This window comes from Schistocerca cancellata, chromosome 5 (genome assembly GCF_023864275.1).
Source record: "Schistocerca cancellata isolate TAMUIC-IGC-003103 chromosome 5, iqSchCanc2.1, whole genome shotgun sequence".
Lineage (NCBI taxonomy): Eukaryota > Metazoa > Arthropoda > Insecta > Orthoptera > Acrididae > Schistocerca > Schistocerca cancellata.
The window spans coordinates 174,100,780-174,124,894 of NC_064630.1; the positions used below are offsets into that span (position 1 = coordinate 174,100,780).

At 44.0% G+C, this 24,115-nt stretch overlaps 1 protein-coding gene across 7 annotated transcripts in view; it reads left to right on the forward strand.

Annotated features, from left to right (window-relative positions):
• Positions 1 to 24,115, forward strand: part of LOC126189035 (protein bric-a-brac 1-like) — a 1,796,149-nt gene that overhangs the window by 324,864 nt on the left and 1,447,170 nt on the right. The gene's annotated exons all lie outside the window — the stretch shown is intronic.

Consider the following 24,115-nt stretch of genomic DNA (forward strand, 5'->3'; position numbering starts at 1 on the left):
GTCATTTATAAACAACGTAACTTCGAGGTAAGGATACCCTGCATGAAAGAAAAACAGTAATCTCCAATTCATTCTGAGGCGAATGTAGTTTTTGAACGTCCCGTTCGCGTCACGCTTCGTTAACCGAACGATCACAAAAGTCAGTGTGTCTTCACTACAGCATGTGACGTCAAAACGAGGTCACGTTCAACACAGTCGTTGTGAACTTGTTCCCCGTTCAGAACGAGCCACAAGCCTTGACCGGCAACCACAGCGGCCATTATCATCGGCGCACCTGCAAATCCGCACTTTTAATTCCCGCACCGGCAAATGTCACTTAATCCACCTATATTATAAATCAAGTGATTGAAGCGGGATTTAAATAATTATTGATTTAAGTCGCTTTAATCCCGCTGATAACGCACCATATTCCCAGTTACCCCTCTCTAATTTTTTTTTACTCGCAATCTTTATTTACATTTAATTTCAGTTATAATTTTGGGGATTAGGTCAAACTGGAAAATAGCAAGCGCTCGTCCTGGGTGCAAACCTGGTGTAGGCGGGAACAAAATTGTGAAACAGAAGCACTGACTGATTTGAGTAAATTGGCTGTTTCACATGCACGTTACTTGGCAGCCACATAGTTCAGCGATGGAACTCATTATGCATTTTCCTCCGTGTGCAATTACAAATATGGAAAATAACTTACATTGTGACAAACTACTTATATTTGAATATATGACACTCCACAGATGCAGTCATGTCTATAAACTAAATTGGTTCAAATGGCTCTGAGCACTATGGGACTTCTGAGGTCATCAGTCCCCTAGAACTTAGAACTACTTAAACCTAACTAACCTAAGGACATCACATACACCCATGCCCGAGGCAGGATTCGAACCTGCGACCGTAGCTGTCTATAAACGAATCTTGCACTGTCTGTGACTAGTTCAAATCCTTGGCCATACATTATATGCAGATTTATGTATCGCATGTATACAGCAGAAAAGCAGATATTAAGAGGATGCTTCCTTCAACAAGTCGCTGCTGATATTCTCTATCCTACTCCAATCCGAGGCTTGTACTTTCTCTAATGAACTCGACATTGACAGGAAGTTAAACGCTCTCTCTCGTTTCATCTTTTTTCACGATAGTAAATTTTGCAGCATATTATTTTTACAACATACTTCTGTGAACCCAATCTTCATATAAAAGAAGATGGATTATCTCGGAAATTGTGAACGAATCAGATGCAGAATATATCTTAGAGTTACGAGGACCTGCTCTAAACATGTTGGACTAATAATCTTGCAATGGTCTCCAACATTAGGACCGAGCGATGCCGAGCAGTAGTAGAACAAAAAATGCTTCAAATGACTCTGAGCACTATGCGACTTAACATCTGAGGTCATCAGCCCCCTAGAACTTAGAACTACGTAAACCTAACTAACCTAAGGACATCACACACATCCATGCCCGAGGCAGGATTCGAACCTGCGACCGTAGCGGTCGCGCGGTTCCAGACTGAAGCGCCTAGAACCGCTTGGCCACACCGGCCGGCAGTAGAACACTAGAGTATGATTAGAGTATGACAAGGTTTCAAATTCTCCAGATTCAGATTTTCCATTTGTTTCGCAAATCTGCTAAGGTAAATGTCTGGGTCGTTCCTTAGAAAGGGCATAGTCTGTAACACAGTGGGAATCGTCGACCTAAATTTGAACAGTGTAAATGACCTGTAACCAAAGGAGACCAAATCTCATATTAGACTGAATAAGTGGCAGTTGACAGTGATTAATTCGACGTGTGTGATTCTGAGTCTAAAGAATGAAATTAAATTTGCTGTGCAAATCATAAGCAGCAACACTCTACTCAAATACTCTCCCTGCAACATTCGAACATACAACAACCAAGATCAAGAAAATTATATAACTATCATTTTATGTATCTTTAAATATAGTTGCCAAAAGTACGTATTATTATTTTTGTTGAATAATATTTTTGCAGTCACCCAGAAATGCACAGTTTTTTGGAATACACTGACGCGCCCAACCCCCGAAACTCACGTACATTATAAGCAAACCATCTTCAAATACGTGCACGGCGTCTGCCTATTTCGATTACGCCATGGGTTGCGGTTCTGGTCAATCAGAACGAAGCATATTTATGACATGTTCGCGTGCACGCTATATAATATAAAAAAAGAAAATTCCGTCCACGAGCACTGGCGGACCCAGCGGTACCGACCGGCCGTCGTGTCATCCTCAGTCCACAGGCGTCACCTTATACGGTGGGGCATGGGATCAGCTCTCCCGGCCATATGTCAGTCTCCGAGACTTGTCTCAAGTTTGTCTCAATGGCTGAGTGCACCCCGCTTGCCAACAGCGTTCGGCAAACCGGATGGTCACCCATCCAAGTGCCGGGCACGCCCGACAGCTCTTAACTTCGGTGATCTGACGGGAACCGGTGTTCCCACTGCGGCAAGGCCGTTGGCACGCTATGTAATGGCGGGATGAAAATAAATTCAGGTGACACCGTGGGAGCCCTGGGAAACTTTGGGTAAATACTGAATGAATGGAAGCAAGCACGATTATTATTTTGCCTAATAGTAAAAATATTGTAGTGGGGAATGTGGAGCAGACACTACATTCTAATGTTGTTACCGTTAAAATTACATTGTTGTAGGCTTATTAATTGCAATCGTAAGAATAACCTTTTATTATTTTTAAAAAAAGACCTGTAGTACCATACTTATGCAACTCAGAGGCTGATCACATTTAACAGTACTTTCCGACAATACTCGGCTGAACTTCACCTCGGTGCAGGATTCTAGAGATAGTGTGGTAACGGTGACGCGCGATACTAGTATTTGACGACTCCGCGTTGGAAATGATGTCTTCAGATCCGCTGTTCACTTGTTGCCGCAGCTGTCACCGTGAGCTTGATGTCGTGAGATCGCAGTTCCAGTGTGCACGATTTGAAACAGGGAGCACTCAGGTATTTAAGGATTATATTCATCTAGACAATGTCGTACTCCGTCGCACCCAAGAAAAAATATCAGATCAATGATTGACACGACACAGTTTGAACCTTATTCACATCGAAGCACAGTTCTCCAAGTGTGCAAATGTGATACCGTGCAGATGCATTGTTTCACCCACCGATCTGCTTTCCCTGCACTCACGAAAACTTCTAGTCCAGCCACGAATAAAAGCGCAGTACACAGTTTACTCAATATTAATCACTGTCTTTCTGCAGTTCACACCAAGCGAGGTGTCCGCCCCCCTGTAGCTGAGTAATCAGCGCGGCAGAATGTCAATCGTAAGGGCCCGGGTTCGATTCCCGGCTGGGTCGGAGATTTTCTCTGCTCAGGGACTGGGTGTTGTGTTGTCCTAATCATCGTCATTTCAAGTCGTCGAAGTGGCGTCAAATCGAAAGACTTGCAGCGGGCAAACGGTCTACCCGACAGGAGGCCCTCGTGACACGGCATTTCCATTTACCAAGCGACATAGTGCAGTGGTTAACACACTGGACTCGCATACAGGAGGACGAGGACAAACTCACGTCCGACCAGCCCGATTTAGGTTTTCCCTGATTTCCCAGAATCGCTCAAGGCAAATGCTGGGATGATTCCTTTGAAAGGGCACGGCCGACTTCCTTCTCTGTCCTTCCGTAATCCGAGCTTGTGCTCCGTCTTTAATGACCTCATAGTCAGTGGCCCGTTAGACGCTAATATCTTCCTCGTCCTCCTCCTGCTCCTCCATTGCAATTCACGCGATACGGTGCACATATTGACTTAAAAAGTTTTATACCACTCGGTTGTACAGTTTCGATAGTAGAAAACAGGTTGTCTTACAGCTGAGTGGCTTAGAGATACTCAAAAAATTTATTTTCTTGTAATATTCTAATGTTTTGACATTTACAGCAAAACAAATGAATAAAACAAAATAATAAAGGAGAAAAGTATTTATGTAGGCTCACTAGAGCTATACCTTTACGGGCTGATTTCTTTCCCCATCTTTCGCCATTGCAAGTTTTTGCTCAGTCTCCAATGACTTCGTCTTTAATGGATCAGTAAATCTTAATCTTGCTTCCTTGTAGCATTAAGGGCAGCACTGTTGAAAAACACGAAACAAGATGAATACTAGAACCAACCTCTTCCAGAAGTCAACTGTTTGACATTCTGTTGGTAGATCGGTTACTTAGCGTGTTGAGGCATATGTTGCCATGTCTTTGGCTGTGAAGTCCGATTATGTAGTCCACATTTCACGATTACATAAACACACGTATAATTTGATGACTTCTTGAACCATCGACCAGGTATGGCTATTCTGAGTGGCGTATGCGTACATTTGAAAATGGCTTCACAGTCGAAACTGTGCAGTAATGAAAACAGAATAAAGAAAAGTTTCATTTCAGTCAGTAAATGTTTTCAAATATATACATGCGTCGTAGTTCGTGAAGCTCGGCAGTTAGCCACTATACCGTCCTTACAAATTCATTTTTTTTTTATATTGTGATTTCATTTCATATAGTGTTACGTATCTGTTTCGGGCTTTTGTCTGGTAGTGTGTCTACAGTGATAGTTTTGACCGTGCCCGAACTACATGAACAGGTATCATTTTTGTTTAATGCCCTGCAACCTAATTCAAAACCTTAATATTCAAAGGAAGAGGAAGAAGAAACTGCAGTAACGAAATGTGTTTTTATAAGAAGATTTAACTCATCACACACATTTTCTTTTTTTTAGAGTCCACGTGTGCGTGTTATGGAGGGAAGCCTGGGGATGACCTCGAGCGTCACGCCCATGACCTGCAGTCATCGTGTTACTACGTTTCATGAGGTGCCACGCATGACGCATGAGTCACAGCGTCTGAAAACACAGAGTCGCCGCGCAGTGCGAGCAGAGTGTCCGGACGTAGCTACTGTCGCTCGTCAATTTACTGTACTCCTCATTGCGCCCCAGGAGGAATGGTCAGTATTCAGGTATATGACAGGGACGATCATTCGAAGTCAGGAAGTCTTGTAAACAGGGGCTTTAAAATGCATACCTTAAGAACTGTGAGAACTTGTTCAGTAGAGGAGATGAGGTTCACAGTAGCAAAGTGATCATACATAAGGTGTACACTTTAGAACCGATGTTCGTGCACTTTTTTGCTTCGAATGATCGTACCTGGCCATATGCCTGAATATTGACCGTTCTTCGTGGGATACCCTACATCACGGTCATGTAATAGTAATAAACGATGCCCCCTTTTTCTCAGAACTGAATTATTCTTAACGCCATGGATTTGGTGATATCAGGCAATATTTCTCTTACATGAACTGTTTGTCTGCATAGCTTTCATCACATTCTGTGGTCTTACGTCATCATTGTGTAGGAACATGTACAGTATCGTATGTTATTAAAAGCTCTTCTCCTATGCCCGTAGCCATGTTTTCACTTCGTGGATTACGCTCTCTTCATCTTCAAAGCGTGTCGCACTTACAGAACTCTTAAGTGTCCAAAATGTGTAAAGGTGAAGTTACATCGAACTGTTCGCTCACGTCAGTGATAGGACAAGGGCAGTATGTGGGAAAGAAATAATTTTATTAACAATTTTGAAACAAATCGTCTCATGTATTCTGCAAAGAACGCCCGAACCACCACCAGCTCTGCTATCCGTGGATTGCAGTACCCGGGAAACCGATGTGAATGCTGAAGTGGCGAGGAGCATTGACCTAAGAGGCATGGCGCCGACGACCGATATTCGTCACGAAAAAAGCAACACAATTCGGACGTTGTATTAATCAATTTGTATTCGTTTTAAACTGACTGTTTTGTAATTGCATCAGGGCTATTGCAGTTGATATTTCTCAAGAAAAGTCAGGAAGTTATTTCTTTCACGCACAGTTGCTGTAATATTATTGGAAGAATGTATTATATAGTTCAGTGATCAAGTCAACTGACATGAAAATATTCTTATATTTTCAGTAATATTCCGCTCTGTACAGTTTTTTTTAAAAAATCTCTGTGTGAAGCAAAGACAAGCATTTATTCTTTGGTTTATCATATTGTGTTCACTTGTTTTGTGAGAGGAACCCAAGCAATGGAACATTTTAATACAGTCACGTGCTTAATCTAGAGCCTCAGTCACCATTTTTATGCTAGTAACTGGACGTTTTCTGGGGGTTCCTATTTTAGGCTCCTTATTGTGGTGGCTCACTCGAGCATAATTATACAATGAACCTATTCTTAGGTGCAACAGCAGCGCTCGGGATTGGAGGCAAGTTTATATAAATTCAAGCCTCATTTCTAAGAGAGAGAGCTGCCACAATATACCCAAGTTCTAGGGCGTCAGATCTGGGCTATAGAGTTGATGAGGCAATGATATCCAATCCAAACTGAGGATATGTTTCCGGGTTATGATACTTGTGTGTGGGCGTGCATTCTTGCGTTGGCTCAAGATTTCTTTTGCATTCTTATTAGACTGAACACGTCGGAAACTGTTCGTCAGTTTGTTTAGAGGCTTACGTATACCCCTAAATTAATGATTCACCCTTTTAGCAACACACCCACGAGAATCATACCATCAGTATCCCAGAGAATTGTTATCATGACTTTGCCAGCAGAGGGAGATACCTTTGAATTTCTTTTGTTCTTGTGATACCGGGTCGTGCCGCTCCAGTAACTACCTTAATTGTCTCCGCATCAAAGTGATGATCCCAGGGATTCTCGACTGTAACAATCAATGACAAAAAGCCCTCTCGATTCGCCTCAGCCTGCTCTAGCAATCAGATGAAATGCCTTTCTTTGAATGTTGTAGTCTGTTGTGAGCATTCGTGGGAACAATATTGATTATACTTTCGAATATACAAGAGCCTCGATCATGGTACCCGCATTTTCAATGCTCACCGACAACTGAAGAGCCAATTGTCGAGTTGTGAAGCGTGAGTCAGAACGAATAATCCCATCTGCGTGATTCACTATGTCGGGATAAGTGACTGTGAGCGTATATTCCGAACGTAGCGGATCATTAAGCCGTTTCTGCGCTTCATATTGCTTTAACTCTCTTTACCCACCACCCAAAAGTACTACTATCAACTGCATCATGACCATACACTGTACACAAACGTTTAAGGATGTTCACCACAGTTTCTTTTTCCGTAATCAAGAATTCAAAAACAGCACGTTGCTTGTAACGAGTGTCTTGCGTAGGCGCCATTTTGATCATTAACTACAGCTCTGCCATCTGCTGGAATTCTTCGAAACTCCCACATGTGCATAAGGAACATCAAATTTGAAGCATCTAAAAAGACATTTTCCCGTATATATTAACGGCTGTAAACCAATGTGGGGCGTTATTGATGTAACGATCCCTAGTTAAAAAATGGTTCAAATGGCTCTGAGCACTATGGGACTTAACATCTGAGGTCATCAATCCCGTAGAACTTAGAACTACTTAAACCTAACTAACCTAAGGAAATCACACACATCCATGCCTGAGGCAGGATTCGAAGCTGCGACCGTAGCGGTCGCGCGGTGCCAGACTGAAGCGCCTAGAACCGCTTGCGACCGAACCTCTGAATCTTTCCATCAGTAAATGGGGTATGTTCTCCACTGACTCGGTTGTTTTAACCCCCTCCACTGACGGAATGACCCACTTCCCAATTCCGTATGTATAAAACCAATACGGACTTGTAGCTGTCACGCCTTTGCGCTTACTGCTACGTATTTTAACTGTAAATAGCTCAGTCCCAATGGTAAGAGGCAGTAGTGAATTCACGTAGTTAATATTTGAATCCAGCACAGCTGCCACAAGCTCAGCTCACTTTTACTCCACTCCTACCCTCGCCATTGCACCACATTAACTAGGTGCTACGTGGACCTTGCTAAATTCACTTGCGTATACATTTTTGACCGTTACTCGCCAGTATTTACCTAATGAATAGTACACTCCTAACCGGACTATTTCCCTAAGAGCTGTGATGATTGAACGGGTTCGATCCACGGCCTACAGTGCCCTACAGTTCACTCGGTAACACTGCCTACCTGACCCACTTAACTTGGTAGTGAGCTTATGTATCCAATCACCACTGCTAGCAGCAGTGGATAATCCTATCAGCACGACGAGAGCAGCAGACTTACCGTCGAATCCTCCTGAAAATACTTATAACTACGGTCGCCAGCTCTGAAGGAGCAAAAGAATAAATCAATTTTTGGGCTCGTTTCAAAGTGAAATGGCTTGAGTTGAATTTAAACTTAATTCTGAATATTACTATTTCTGATCATTCTAGATGATTCTACAAAGCAAATACTCTCTCAATTTCTGTGAGTTGGCTTGGTAATTACTACCAAGACAGGTTATGCAACTTCGTTTAACAAAATTCTATCCTTCAACTTATTTAATGATTTTGGATATTACTCTTTGGACCATTGATACAGAATTAGTTAAGTGACTTTACTTGAAAGGTTGCTCAGAAAAATTTAAGTAACTGTAAATAGGCGACTCATTCTGGTGTGACCATTGCTCTTTTCAACATTCATATACGCTAAAGTATTCTACAACCAAAAGAATTGTAAATGAAAGAGGCGATGGTGGCCTCAGTCTGATTTCACTATACTATGTTTGAGGTTACTACACTTTACAGTGAACAACATGCGTCGTAATTTTACTCATTACTATATTCTGTCCTCTGCACTTGCATAAAAGAAAACTGGTATTCTCCTTTTACATGTATACAAAGTTCGACTTAACAATTGCAAGCAGTCTTGCCTTGGGTAGACGTGTCGGTGCTGGTGGTGAGATGCATGTGGCTAACGCAGCTCTTCACGCCTCATGCCCTTAATGGCGGCTGGAACTACGAGCTGTAGCACTCGTATAAGCTACTGCACGTCCGCCATAAATTCTGGGCGCAGGAACTCTTACAATCAGCCCCAGTAGCATAGAGGCGGCTTCGACAACCATTCGTCGCGTTCTACTCCACAAACGGCGACGATATTCGCCTCTTTGCTGTTGCACAATCACTTTTGCGTGAGCACAGTTACGCACGTCCGATCACGTCAACACTCCCCAGGCCATTCCATTGTACAGTCCCTGTGTCTCCAGCTACCCCTAGCTACGCTCGTATCACCAAGAGTGGGGGCGTTCCCCTACCACCTTTTTACCGAAATCATTTAGTATTTAAGAATATTTATATTTACTACCCTGGAGTCCATACCAGTCATAATAATTTACTACTAGCGTTTTACAACATTAAATTATACAGTAATAACTTATAATTACCAAGAAAAAGAATACATTTGACTCTGAGAGCTTAGTGCATTGTCTGACAGCGCTAATTCCCAGTTTCGCCAATAGATGGCATCAGGGTGCACTCCCTGGCAGTCTCACACAAGCGCGCCCGTTTCAGACGCGCGGGCTCCAAATTACTGTCAGCCCACCATCATTTCAGTTCCGTTACACGCTCGGCTACACCGGCCGGCCCTAGTTAAAAGAAGCTACACTGACGGAAAAAATCGCAACACCAAGGACTTATTCGACAAAAACGAAAACTGATAGGCGTATTTCTACGTCTGAAAGATGATGGCAATTAAAATTTCGCGCCAGTCGCGGAAGAGTGTCGGTAGTAGCGCCACTAAGACGCTCCAAATCAGGTCGTGAGTGTTAGTCACCTCAGAATGGACGTGGTGAGTTGATGTTAGTCAAGAATGCCTTTAAGGCGACGAAAACGCTATTACCTCACTGAGCTTGAACGAGGTCATTTACTAGGGCTACGTGAAAGTGGATGCTGCTCCTGCGATACTGCAGAAAGACTTGACAAGAACGTAGGCACGGCACTGTACACGACTGCTGGCAGCGGTGGTCACGGGAGCGTACTCTCGCAGGAAGACTGTGCTCCGGAAGGCCATCGCGTGCGGTATTGCACTGGCGCATCGTACTGCATCTGCGGCAGTTAGCACCACAGTGATACAAAGAACGGTTACATCAGGGACAGCTCCGAGCTAGACGCCCTGTAGCGTGCATTCCGTTGATCCCAAACAACCGCTGTTTCCGATTTCAGTGGTCTCAAACGAGAGCTCATTGGAAGGCAGGGTGGAGGTCTGTTTTGTTATCTGATGAAAGCTGGTTCTGCCTCGGCGCCAGTGATGGCCTCGGAGTGGTTAGGAGTAGTCTAGTTGAACACCTGCAACCAACCTGTCTGTATGCCGGTCACGCTGGACTTGGAAATGGAATTATGGTCTGGGGTGCAATATCGAGAGACAGCAGGAGCACTCTCGTGTTTTTCGCACACACGCTGACTGTAAATTTGTGTGCCAGTCTGGTGATGCGACCTTTTGCACTGCCATTCATGAACAGCATTCTAGGGGGTGTTTTCCAGCAGGATAACGCTTGCCCACATACCGGTGTTTTAACCCAACATGCTCTACAGACTGTCGACATGTTGCCTTGACCTGCTCGATCACCAGATCCGTCTTCAGTCGAGCACCTTGACCGACCAAGTGCAACAAGCCTGGAACTCCATCCCACTAACTGGCGTCCGGCACCTGTACAACATAATGCATACACGTTTGCACGTTTGCATTTAACATTTTGACGGTTACGCCTGTTATTAATGCACCAGCATTTCACATTTGCAATTGCCTGTCCAGCGCTTACGTTAACCAGTGATCTTGCAGTGTTAATCACTTAATTTAGGTACCCATAGAAATCTATACCGAAAAGTACACTACTGGCCATTAAAATTGCTACACCAAGAAGAAATGCAGATGATAGACGGGTATTCATTGGACAAATATATTATACTAGAACTGACATGTGATTACATTTTGACGCAGTTTGGGTGCATAGATCCTAAGAAATCAGTACCCAGGACAACCACCTCTGGCCGTAATAACGGCCTAGATACGCTTGGGTATTGAGTCAAACAGAGCTTGGATGACGTGTACAGGTACAGCTGCCCATACAGCTTCAACACGATACCACAGTTCATCAAGAGTAGTGCCTTGCGTATTGTGACGAGCCAACTGCTCGGCCACCATTGACCAGACGTTTTCAATTGGTGAGAGATCTGGAGAATGTGCTGGCCAGGGCAGCCGTGGAACATTTTCTGTAACCAGAAAGGCCCGTACAGGACCTGCAACATGCGGTCGTGCATTAGCCTGCTGAAATGTGAGGTTTCGCAGGGATCGAATGAAGGGTAGAGCCACGGGTCGTAACACATCTGAAATGTAACGTCCACTGTTCAAAGTGCCGTCAATGCGAACAAGAGGTGACCGAGACGTGTAACCAATGGCACCCCATACCATCTCGCCGGGTGATACGCCAGTATGGCGATGACGAATACTCGCTTCCAATGTGCGTTCACCGCGATGACGCCAAACACGGATGCGACCATCATGATACTGTAAACAGAATCTGGATTCATCCGAAAAAATGACGTTTTGCCATTCGTGCACCCAGGTTGGTCGTTGAGTACACCATCGCAGGCGCTCCTGTCTGTGATGCAGCGTCAAGGGTAACCGCATCCATGGTCTCCGAGCTGATAGTTCATGCTGCTGCAAACGTCGTTGAACTGTTCGTGCAGATGGTTTTTGTCTTTCAAACGTCCCCATCTGTTGACTCAGGGATCGAGACGTGGCTGCACGATCCGTTACAGCCATTCGGATAAGATGTGTGTCATCTCGACTGCGAGGCCGTTGGGATCCAGCACGGCATTCCGTATTACCCTCCTGAACCCACCGATTCCATATTCTGCTAACAGTCATTGGATCTCGACCAACGCGAGCAGCAATGTCGCGATACGATAAACCGCAATCGCGATAAGCTACAATCCCACCTTTATCAAAGTCGGAAACGTGATGGTACGCATTTCTCCTACTTACACGAGGCATCACAACAACGTTTCACCAGGCAACGTCGGTCAACTGCTGTTTGTGTATGAGAAATCGGTAGGAAACTTTCCTCATGTCAGCACCTTGTAGGCGTCGCCACCGGCGCCAACCTTGTGTGACTGCTCCGAAAAGCTAATCATTTGCGTATCACAGCATCTTCTCCCTGTCGGTTAAATTTCGCGTCTGTAGCACGTCATCTTTGTGGTGTAGCAGTTTTAATGGGCAGTAGTGTACATTACTGTACATTAATTATTTGTCGATGTTGCGGCTGTTCTCCGTCAGTGAATTACTTGACTATGGTACGTCTGCTCATCTGTCAGTGATTCTTTTCGTAACCGGATATTTAAAACTGTAGTCGAAACAACTGCGTCCAGTTTACGAGCATCGGTGCTGTCCCGCCACATCAAAGATTTTATTGGATTTGTGCTCCTTAATAGGTCCATTTCGAGTTAAGAGCGAGGAGGAAAATCACCGATCGTTTCGAAGCCGAGAGTTTCAATTTGTGTAAGTTGCCGCGACACATCTGTCGGCGAGGGTGTCGGCCGGACGGGCTGAAGTTGTTTGTCAACCACTCTGCGCGCGGCACCGCGAGGCGCCGCTGCGCGGTGATTGTCGTCCGCCGGAAGCGCGCGCCGGCCGTGCCGCAGAGCGCCGGTCACCCGCGGCGCGGCCGCCTGCTGCCACGCCTTTGTCGCAGGATATTGCGCCCGCTGCCGCCCCGTAACGCGATTATTTGTTTGGTAATAAGTTGGCCTCCGGTAGCGCCTCGCAGCGGGACGCGCCGCCGGCGGCTGCGGCGCACCCTGGCCCGGCCGAGCCGCCGCGTTTGATTCACAAACACGGCGATTATAATTCAAGTGTCGCGCTCGCCAGCAGAATGGGCGCCCCGTGGCGAGTGGCGCGCGCGCTGCGGACGACCCGCATGCTGTCGTTTTGCGCGCAGTTCCAGTTTTGTCGAATAGAATTGTCATTTTATTCGTAACGAGCTAGCAGGGGCGAATGAAAACGTTCGATGAGGCTCTTACAAGCGGAACTTCTATGCAATCCACATTTACTGTCGACTCATTGTTTGTTTCTTCCATCTGTTCAGACTTACGTAGTTCAGTCTCGTTTCATCAATCGGCTTTCTCTGGCCCCATCATGGGAGCGAAACGACGACTAGTTAAAGTCTTCACGTCGCTCTGGAATCGAAGAAAACAGAAATTACGTTCGCAATTAGATGACAAAAGTCGTGGGATATCTCCTAATATCGTGTCAGACCTCCTTTTGCCCGACGTAGTGCAGCATCTCGACGTTTAATGGACTCAACAAATTACTGGAAGTTCCCTGCAGAAATATTGAGTCTTGTTGCCTCTATATCAGTCCACAGTAACGAAAGTATTGCGCCGGCCTTGGTGGCCGAACGGTTCTAGGCGCTACAGTCTGGAACCGCGCGGCCGTTACGGTCGCAGGTTCGAATCCTGCCTCGGGCATGGATGTGTGTGATGTCCATAGGTTAGTTAGGTTTAAGTAGTTCAGAGTTCTGGGAGACTGATGACCTCAGAAGTTAAGTCCCATAGTGCTCAGATCATTTTTTTTGTTCTACTTGTAAATGAGCAAGTCCAGCAGAAACTTTTACTATCACGTTCCGCAGTACCATGATGCTAATAGCTGTAGCTGAGGTTTCGAACTGGGCAGACCTGTTGGAAGCTCGACACCACATTGATCTCAGCTCGAGGATGCTGCTGTTTCTGGGACAGAGGGCTCAGTCTTCTGGAGCACCTCCCACACGTTGTTGCCGATTGGAGCGAGCCCTCGCTAATGTCTGTGGCATCGATTCGCATTGCCCACGTTGGTGTGGCAACACAATCTCTGTATGATACCATACGAGGCGTGTTCCGATTTTATCTCTTTCCAAATGAGCAAAGGCAACCTTTTGGTCAGATAACCGTCAAGTGCGGAGAATGCCATTCAGGTCGAAGGCGGTTCTGTGATCAATTTCGGCCTATTTTTCCTACCGTGACTTCAGCACACATTCGCTCATGTTACCATATATACGAGCGAGCATGTTTATTTCAACATTCTCTTTGTTCTAGATCTTCATGATGACTAGAGACCGGATTATATGCATCATAAAAACCTTGAAATTTGCATGCAGATATGCATATAAACTGAAAGAACCAGAGGTTGTACAGAGTTTCAGGGAGAGCATAAGGGAACAATTGACAGGAATGGGGGAAAGAAATACAGTAGAAGAAGAATGGGTAGCTCTGAGGGATGAAGTAGTGAAGGCAGCAGAGGACCTAGTAGGTAAAAAGACGAGGGCTAGTGGAAATCCTTGGGTAACAGAAGAAATACTGAATTTAATTCATGAAAGGAGAAAATATAAAAATGCAGTAAATGAAGCAGGCAAAAATGAATACAAACTTATCAAAAATGGGATCGACAGGAAGTGCAAAATGGCTAAGCAGGAATGGCTAGAGGACAAATGTAAGGATATAGAGGCGTATCTCACTAGGGGTAAGATAGATACTGCCTACAGGAAAATTAAAGAGACCTTTGGAGAAAAGAGGGCCACTTGTATGAATATCAAGAGCTCAGATGGAAACCCAGTTCTAAGCAAAGAAGGGAAAGAAGGATCGACAGGAAGTGCAAAATGGCTAAGCAGGAATGGCTAGAGGACAAATGTAAGGATATAGAGGCGTATCTCACTAGGGGTAAGATAGATACTGCCTACAGGAAAATTAAAGAGACCTTTGGAGAAAAGAGGGCCACTTGTATGAATATCAAGAGCTCAGATGGAAACCCAGTTCTAAGCAAAGAAAGGTGGAGGGAGTATATAGAGGGTCTATACAAGGGGGATGTACTTGAGGACAATATTATGGAAATGGAAGAGGATGTAGATGAAGATGAAATGGGAGATACGATACTGCGTGAAGAGTTTGACAGAGCACTGAAAGACCTGAGTCGAAACAAGGCCCCGGTAGCAGACAACATTCCATTAGAACTACTGACGGCCGTGGGAGAGCCAGTCCTGACAAAACTCTACCATCTGGTGAGCAAGATGTATGAGACAGGCGAAATACCCTCAGACTTCAAGAAGAATGTAATAATTCCAATCCCAAAGAAAGCAGGTGTTGACAGATGTGAAAATTACCGAACTATCGGTTTAATAAGTCACAGCTGCAAAATACTAACGCGAATTCTTTACAGACGAATGGAAAATTCTGAAGGTGCCAGGGGTAAAATACAGGGAGCGAAAGGCTATTTACAATTTGTACAGAAAGCAGATGGCAGTTATAAGAGTCGAGGGGCACGAAAGAGAAGCAGTGGTTGGGAAGGGAGTGAGACAGGGTTGTACCCTATCACCGATGTTATTCAATCTGTATATTGAGCAAGCAGTAAAGGAAACAAAAGAAAAATTCGGAGTAGGTATTAAAATCCATGGAGAAGAAATAAAAGCTTTGATGTTCGCCGATGACATTGTAATTCGGTCAGAGACAGCAAAGGACTTGGAAGAGCAGTTGAACGGAATGGACAGTGTCATGAAAGGATGGTATAAGATGAACATCAACAAAAGCAAAACGAGGATAATGGAATGTAGTCGAATTAAGTCGGGTGATGCTGAGGGAATTAGATTAGGAAATGAGACACTTAAAGTGGTAAAGGAGTTTTGCTATTTGGGGAACAAAGTAACTGATGATGGTCAAAGTAGAGAGGACTTCTAATGTAGACAGGCAATGGCAAGGAAAGCGTTCTTGTATAGATTTAAGTGTCAGGAAGTCGTTTCTGGAAGTATTTGTATGGAGTGTAGCCTTGTATGGAAGTGAAACATCGACGATAACTAGTTTGGACAAGAAGAGAATAGAAGCTTTCGAAATGTGGTGCTACAGAAGAATGCTGAAGATTAGATGGGTAGATCATATAACTAATGAGGAGGTATTGAATAGGATTGGGGAGAAGAGAATTTTGTGGCACAGCTTAACTAGAAGAAGGGATCGGTTGGTAGGACATGTTCTGAGGCATCAAGGGATCAACAATTTAGTATTGGAGAGCAGCGTGGAGGGTAAAAATCGTAGAGGGAGACCAAGAGATGAATACACTAAACAGATTCAGAAGGATGTAGGTTGCAGTAGGTACTCGGAGATGAAGAAGCTTGCACAGGATAGAGTAGCATGGAGAGCTGTGTCAAACCAGTCTCAGGACTGAAGACCACAACAACAACAATGCATGAAAAATGTCGAGATATGCAAGATAAAATAATAAAAAAGACATAGTAGTTACTGCGTGCGTCGAACCTGTGCATATCAGTTACAAGGAAGAGCGCCAGCCACGTGAAAAATCGGTACATTTAGAACGCTGATAGCATTTTCTGAATACTTTCTGGTAGAGGTTAGAAAGGGGGCCTATTTCCTAGAAATTTGCAAAATGGGGACGCATACTGTGTTCCAAGAATTGTTCCTTTTTTGCTATTGTTGACGATAACAAGCGGATGCGATGCGAGTGGGTCGCAGCGAAACGATCGATATGTACAGGGTCAACTTCGAGATATATCGCACTCAGATGGGCACGCTAAAAAACTCTGTAATATTAAAAAAAACAACATACAATCATGAATTTTTTGAACAGCATTAACTTTTAATTAATACCATTGGTTAAAGCGTCATTTACAATTTATTTTACATTTTTCTACTATTGTAAACATAGACGACCAAGTACTGTTCCAAATGTTCGGTAGTAAGGTTGTGTTTTCGATCACTCAAAACATTTTTGTAAGCAGAAAAGGACCGTTCTACGTAACTGAGGAGACTGGGCAATATTTGAATTCGGGTACCATGGTGGCACTTACCGTTGCTGGTAAAACAGCCAATTTGGCACAAGGATTCAAAGCCTGGGTTATTATTTGAAATGTTTTCAGACTTTTCTTTAAGTTTTCTTGGTAATACCTGCGGCAATGAGGAGTTCACTAGAATAATTTTATTCATTAACTGAATAGATTCATTCAACGCCAAGCCTTTGAGTTTCAAGCTTTTTAATACTTGCAGGTATGTGGGAAAAATGAGTGCTAATCACAGCAATGTCTTTTTTAATACCGGAATCGTTAACAGCTGCCTTGCACTGGCAAACTGCTAAAGCCTCATCAGCACTATCGAAGTCGTTTACTACCTATCTAATCGCCTCGAAATGTTCACTGTAAAACAACACAGCTTCCACCCACGTACTGCAACGAGTTACCACAGTTTCGGGAGGAAATAGACACAGTCGGTAGTTTTTGTTCGTAGGTCTTGATGCTAGCAGGAGCCTTTAGAAACACTTTTTTTGTGGATGAAATCAATTTATTTACATTCACAACAGTGGAAAGTACTTATTTAGCAAGGCGATGTAGTCCATGAGTAAAGCACGTCACATGAATCAAATTGGGATAAAATACTCGGAGGGCTTTCTCTGCCTTGATCATAAAGGGAGCAGCATCTGAAATAAACACAAACAACCTTTCATTTGCAGATGATACTGGAAATCTTTTTCTAATACCCCCCTTCACAAATCTGGCGGTCGTAGAATGATTTACTGTTTTATGTTCTTTGCAGGCCGCTAAACAGGAAGAAGAAGGCTCTTCTTTTAAAGCACCAACAATTAAATTTGCAATGTAACTGCCACATGTGTCTGTAGTTTCGTCAACTGAAATCCAGATAATGCCTTCCTTGAGTTCGCTGCGTATTTCTTCCAGAACATTTTCGTAAATTGTCGGTATGTAATTTTACGCAATGTTGATTCATGTGGTGTATTTTGATTTAAGCAATATTTGTACAGGAAGCCTTTGAGGATAGGGTTTGTAAGTTTGTGAAGAGGAATATGGCTTGCAACGAATGCTTCACATAGATCCTTGTCAAACCGAATTTTCTGGTTACCTTTGGACAAATCCATGCTACTGCAAGTTGCTGTTGTCAGAAGTTCTTGTGGTCCTTTCTTCTGCATTCCTGCGATATGAAGACTTGTTTTGACATGCTGGTCTATCTGAAACTTCTTTTTGCACGAAACGTCTTTCTCGCAAACTCGACAATAGCAAACAATTGCGCCAAATGTTGATGTTCAGGATGGTCAGCTATCCACGAAACAACTTTTCTTTTTTCGGATGGCATGGCCCACAACACGTTACACACTACACGTCGTAAACATGTTCAACTGTGTACAAGTAAATAGAAAGCTAAACTGAAACAATGGACGTGCGACTGAAAGCTTGCGTAGATTAATTTAATTGTTGCCGACGCGCACGGGCGGTATGACAGCGCAAGGAATTACCCGGGGGCGCGGGCGCAGCAGCATTGACTCTATGACAGCGCAAGGAATTACCCGGGGGCGCGGGCGCAGCAGCATTGACTCTGTCTGCTTGTTTCTTTTCTTCTTCTGTAATGATTTCGCTAGGCAGCGAACTCTCGGTTAGCGAATGCACGCAGTTCTAGGTAGCGGTCAATCTGTGAGACGTCAGAACTAGATCCAGCTAGAGACCGCCCGTCTAAATTTTTTTTTAATATTACAAAGATAGAGCGAAAATATGCATCGTCACTAGTTTCTAGTTAAATTTGCAATAACCGATGAAACGGAGCTAAATATGCAAATGCATATGCAACATGCAAATGCATATAATCCGGTCTCTAATGATCAGTATACTGTGGACACTCCCGTTTTCAAGGGGACGACAGCCGTGTTTACAGTGCTCACACATACTTTCCAGGTTAGACGAACTCTCATTCTCGACTGGCTTGCTAAATCACCCAATCATAATCCCATACGAAATGCCCGCTGCTATTTGGAACAGCAGATGAAACGTACAATCACCACCTCCGTTTGCGGGATGTAATCATCAATGAGTGGCTTCAGCTGCGTATGGCATACCTGAAGAAACTTGTTAATCTCCTTTTTGTCGAATTGGGGCTATTATCAATTGCTAGAGTATGTACAGTGTATTAGTGTGTTGTTTCCTGGAGGTGACAAATTCTGTGATAGGTACGTTATAGTCATCATAGCTTATTTTTTCCTTTGTTCTGGAATGGGTCATATCCCGCAATTATTTCTTATCATCTAGAATCACCGTTTAAACATACAGGGCGATTCAAAAAGAATACCACAACTTTAAAAATGTGTATTTAATGAAAGAAACATAATACACTCCTGGAAATGGAAAAAGGAACACATTGACACCGGTGTGTCAGACCCACCATACTTGCTCCGGACACTGCGAGAGGGCTGTACAAGCAATGATCACACGCACGGCACAGCGGACACACCAGGAACCGCGGTGTTGGCCGTCGAATGGCGCTAGCTGCGCAGCATTTGTGCACCGCCGCCGTCAGTGTCAACCAGTTTGCCGTGGCATACGGAGCTCCATCGCAGTCTTTAACACTGGTAGCATGCCGCGACAGCGTGGACGTGAACCGTATGTGCAGTTGACGGACTTTGAGCGAGGGCGTATAGTGGGCATGCGGGAGGCCGGGTGGACGTACTGCCGAATTGCTCAACACGTGGGGCGTGAGGTCTCCACAGTACATCGATGTTGTCGCCAGTGGTCGGCGGAAGGTGCACGTGCCCGTCGACCTGGGACCGGACCGCAGCGACGCACGGATGCACGCCAAGACCGTAGGATCCTACGCAGTGCCGTAGGGGACCGCACCGCCACTTCCCAGCAAATTAGGGACACTGTTGCTCCTGGGGTATCGGCGAGGACCATTCGCAACCGTCACCATGAAGCTGGGCTACGGTCCCGCACACCGTTAGGCCGTCTTCCGCTCACGCCCCAACATCGTGCAGCCCGCCTCCAGTGGTGTCGCGACAGGCGTGAATGGAGGGACGAATGGAGACGTGTCGTCTTCAGCGATGAGAGTCGCTTCTGCCTTGGTGCCAATGATGGTCGTATGCGTGTTTGGCGCCGTGCAGGTGAGCGCCACAATCAGGACTGCATACGACCGAGGCACACAGGGCCAACACCCGGCATCATGGTGTGGGGAGCGATCTCCTACACTGGCCGTACACCACTGGTGATCGTCGAGGGGACACTGAATAGTGCACGGTACATCCAAACCGTCATCGAACCCATCGTTCTACCATTCCTAGACCGGCAAGGGAACTTGCTGTTCCAACAGGACAATGCACGTCCGCATGTATCCCGTGCCACCCAACGTGCTCTAGAAGGTGTAAGTCAACTACCCTGGCCAGCAAGATCTCCGGATCTGTCCCCCATTGAGCATGTTTGGGACTGGATGAAGCGTCGTCTCACGCGGTCTGCACGTCCAGCACGAACGCTGGTCCAACTGAGGCGCCAGGTGGAAATGGCATGGCAAGCCGTTCCACAGGACTACATCCAGCATCTCTACGATCGTCTCCATGGGAGAATAGCAGCCTGCATTGCTGCGAAAGGTGGATATACACTGTACTAGTGCCGACATTGTGCATGCTCTGTTGCCTGTGTCTATGTGCCTGCGGTTCTGTCAGTGTGATCATGTGATGTATCTGACCCCAGGAATGTGTCAATAAAGTTTCCCCTTCCTGGGACAATGAATTCACGGTGTTCTTATTTCCATTTCCAGGAGTGTATAACCTTCTGTTATACATCATTACAAAGAGTATTTTAAAAGGTTTTTTTTCACTCAAACACAAGTTCAGAGATGTTCAATATGGCCCCCTCCAGACACTCGAGCAATATCAACCCGATACTCCAACTCGTTCCACACTCTCTGTAGCATATCAGGTGTAATAGTTTGGATAGCTGCTGTTATTTCTCGTTTCAAATCATCAATGGTGGCTGGGAGAGGTGGCCGAAACACCATATCCTTAACATACCCCCATAAGAAAAAATCGCAGGGGGTAAGATCAGGGCTTCTTGGAGGCCAGTGATGAAGTGCTCTGAACTTTTCCCTTTGCACAGACACCCATTCTCTGTAAGCCGTTTATACCAACGTTTAATACACCACCTATCAGGAGGTTTAACACTATACTTCGTTCGAAATGCACGCTGAACAACTGTCGTCGATTCACTTCTGCCGTACTCAATAACACAAAAAGCTTTCTGTTGAGCGGTCGCCATCTTAGCATCAACTGTCGCTGACGCCTAGTCAACAGCGCCTCAAGCGAACAAATGTACAACTAAATGAAACTTTATAGCTCCCTTAATTCGCCGACAGATAGTGCTTAGCTCTGCCTTTTGTCGTTGCAGAGTTTTAAATTCCTAAAGTTGTGGTAGTCTTTTTGAATCACCCTGTATATCCCTGAAAATGGACATTTATTTTACATTCAGATTGGATCAGTGATGTTTTAATACGTTGCATAGTAGTCAACCGTGCTTTGTCTGAATCTTATCCTCTTTATTTTGCGTGTAATGTTCTGTTGATATTATATATAGTATGTTAGCTTCACCAACACATTAGTTTTGTCTACAGCAACATTTCCGTTCCAAATTTGGTGGAACTGTTCTTAAGGGTCATTGTACGTGAACTTCATTGAAATTTGACGTCTTCTGTTTTCTACTCCATAATGTACTTTGAACTTTTCCGAACATTGTGGTATATAATACATGAAAATCAGACATTTTTGAGATCTTCAAATAATATTTTGAATGTTGACGTGTGACTGTCAAATTTCGCGGCTACGCATATACTGCCACAGTTGAGCAGTCATACGTGGGAACTACACAGTCCAGAAGGCTGTGAATTGCTTTGTTTTGTGCCTACTGCTACGTCTCAGAAGTTGGCATTACGAATAAACAAATCAATCCTTTGTTTCTGATATTAGTTTTCGTTGAAACACAGAACTGTCTGATGGCAAGACAATAAGATGTGCTGGAAGACTAACGGACAAAGTAATTGATGAATTACAGGAATATTATGGGAAGGCCGTTAGAGGTAACTGTGACAATTTAGAGAAGATGAAAAGAGCTGTGTGGAGCACTTTCTTTCAAGGAATATCAACTGATGAAAAGCCATGTCATGCTTTGTGTCCGCGTCTACCAAACACTTGGTGTAAATATAGGCAAGCTGAATTTTCTGGCACCCTGCATGAATTTACACATAAACATTATCTTCCTTCGGCAGTAATGGAGGCAATCAAACCCATATACAGAGATTTGGCAAATCCTGAGCTACTAAAGAAGTGTTTACATGGGAAGACCCAGAATGTGAATGAGTCCTTCAACAATGTTGTGTGGTGCCGTGTGCCTAAAAATGTATTTGTTGGTCTCATGCAAGTGACTGATGCTGTAGTAACTTTTAATGGTCGGAACTAATGAAGACGTAAGGTTCTGGAGAAGTTAGGGGTAAGATTCGGACAAAACACAGCTAAAGGACTGCGGGAACTAGATTACCTTCGTGTACCTGAAGCAGAGTTAGCTGGTCAGCAAATGACAAAAGAAGCAAGAAAGAAAAGGAGGAGACAAGCACTGGGCTGTTGTGACACTGAAGAAGACACAGATTCTGGGCCAGGGCAATTCTAGTGTATAAAAAACGCAGAAACGTAAGTCTGTAAAAGAATTTGTAATAAGAAAGTTTTAATCCTCAATATCTCTGAACTACATTTTTTGCAATAAATGACCCGTTTTCTAAAAACGTACGGATCATATAGACATGAAATTTTCACAGCAAGCCAAGTGTGAGATTCAACACATATGGAACTAGAATAATTAAAATATCCTGAGTTGTTTTGTTTTTATGTTCATTTATTTACAAAATTCTGTCAAAAAATTGAGTGTTTGAAAAAGAAGATAACATGCCCCACAATACAATTTTAGTAATAATTCTTGTTCAGTGTATCTAGAAAGGTGCATTAAATAATTATGGAAAATGGTAAATTGGTGTCTTAAAAAGTTTCCAAGATAATGGGTCACAAAATTCTATAATTTAACATTGGCGGCATAGAACATAAATGTCCCCTAACTGAAGCTTGATATAGCAGGAACAAGTAACTCACATTATTACATTCATGCATTAATTTTTGTGTTCCTCCCTACACAATTTTGTTCCGTAGACTCTTTCGTTTACCATAACACTGTTTCACACGAGAAAAACCGATGTCCCGCCATCAGACTCATGACTTATGGGTGGGCGTGTTCATTTCTGCGGTATAGGAGCGGTTTAGCTGATTAGTCGTCAATGTTATTAGTTGGTGCCCTGCGTTTTAGATATTGTAATCTAGGAAAGTGCTAGTGGCTGGAGTTCTTTGCTTGTAAACCGCTTGTATAATACATCACGAGTATGTTGTTCGTAAAAGACGCTGTTTCTAACTCCAGAATATATTAAAGATTTTCCTATGTCTTAGTATGTTGCGATGGAGGAGGGAAAAGAAAGGTAAATGGGATATGTGTAGTATTATAGCCGAAAATTCCTGAACGCCATAGTCACCTTATAATTTTTTATTTTTCCGACATGCGTTACGTATTCTAGCTGTTACCCGCGGCTGCCCTCGCATATCAGTATTTTTGTTATGATGAGTGATGGTAAGTAAGTCAGCTACTAATGTATAATGGCCGTGTCTATAGTGTTGAAAAGAGGTTTGTATAAAAAATGATGCAGTGGCGGTATGTAAGTACAGAATGAATGTGTTTCTGGTATGTAACTCTATGTCGAATCTGAAAACACGCGTTATATTTTCTAATTCTATTTGAAAGATGCCTCGATTCAGTACACTCGTACAAAAGTAGAGTTTTTAAGTGTTCCTCATGTTCACACAGTATTGGATGTGAGATTTTGCTACCAGAGCAACGCATACGAACCGTTTATTCCTTCCATTTCTATGCATTATAGTGCCTACATTTTTGACCCATATTGCTAAGATGACTTATTTGTGATTGACATACTCAACTAACAGATCTTTATCAAATGCAGGCTCACCAAAAGCCTCTTCCACATGTAAAGGTGCGACATCTCCCTGTCGTACATACTTTCAGTGACGTTGTTGCGAGTCTTCCAGCGTCTCGAAATTACGCGAGAGCGTCTAAAATGCGACGGGCATGTGATTGTTCTAGTATCTCAGTAGCTCTTAACGTCGCTTGATGTTCTGCATTCAACTTTCGGCAGACTTCGGATGGCTTCGAGGTTTCTTGTGTTCGAGTAACTGTCGCAGTCCGAGCTCTCTTTGATCTATGTGCTAAATCAGACACGTTTTCCAGGCATATCACAGTAGTTTTAAATATGGTTCTCGGGTTTACCGTCTGATTTAATTGTTGTATCAACACAAAACTCTCCATCTATACGAGGTGGCTCACTCTCATAAACCGCGCGCACGGTAACATTGCATTCGCAG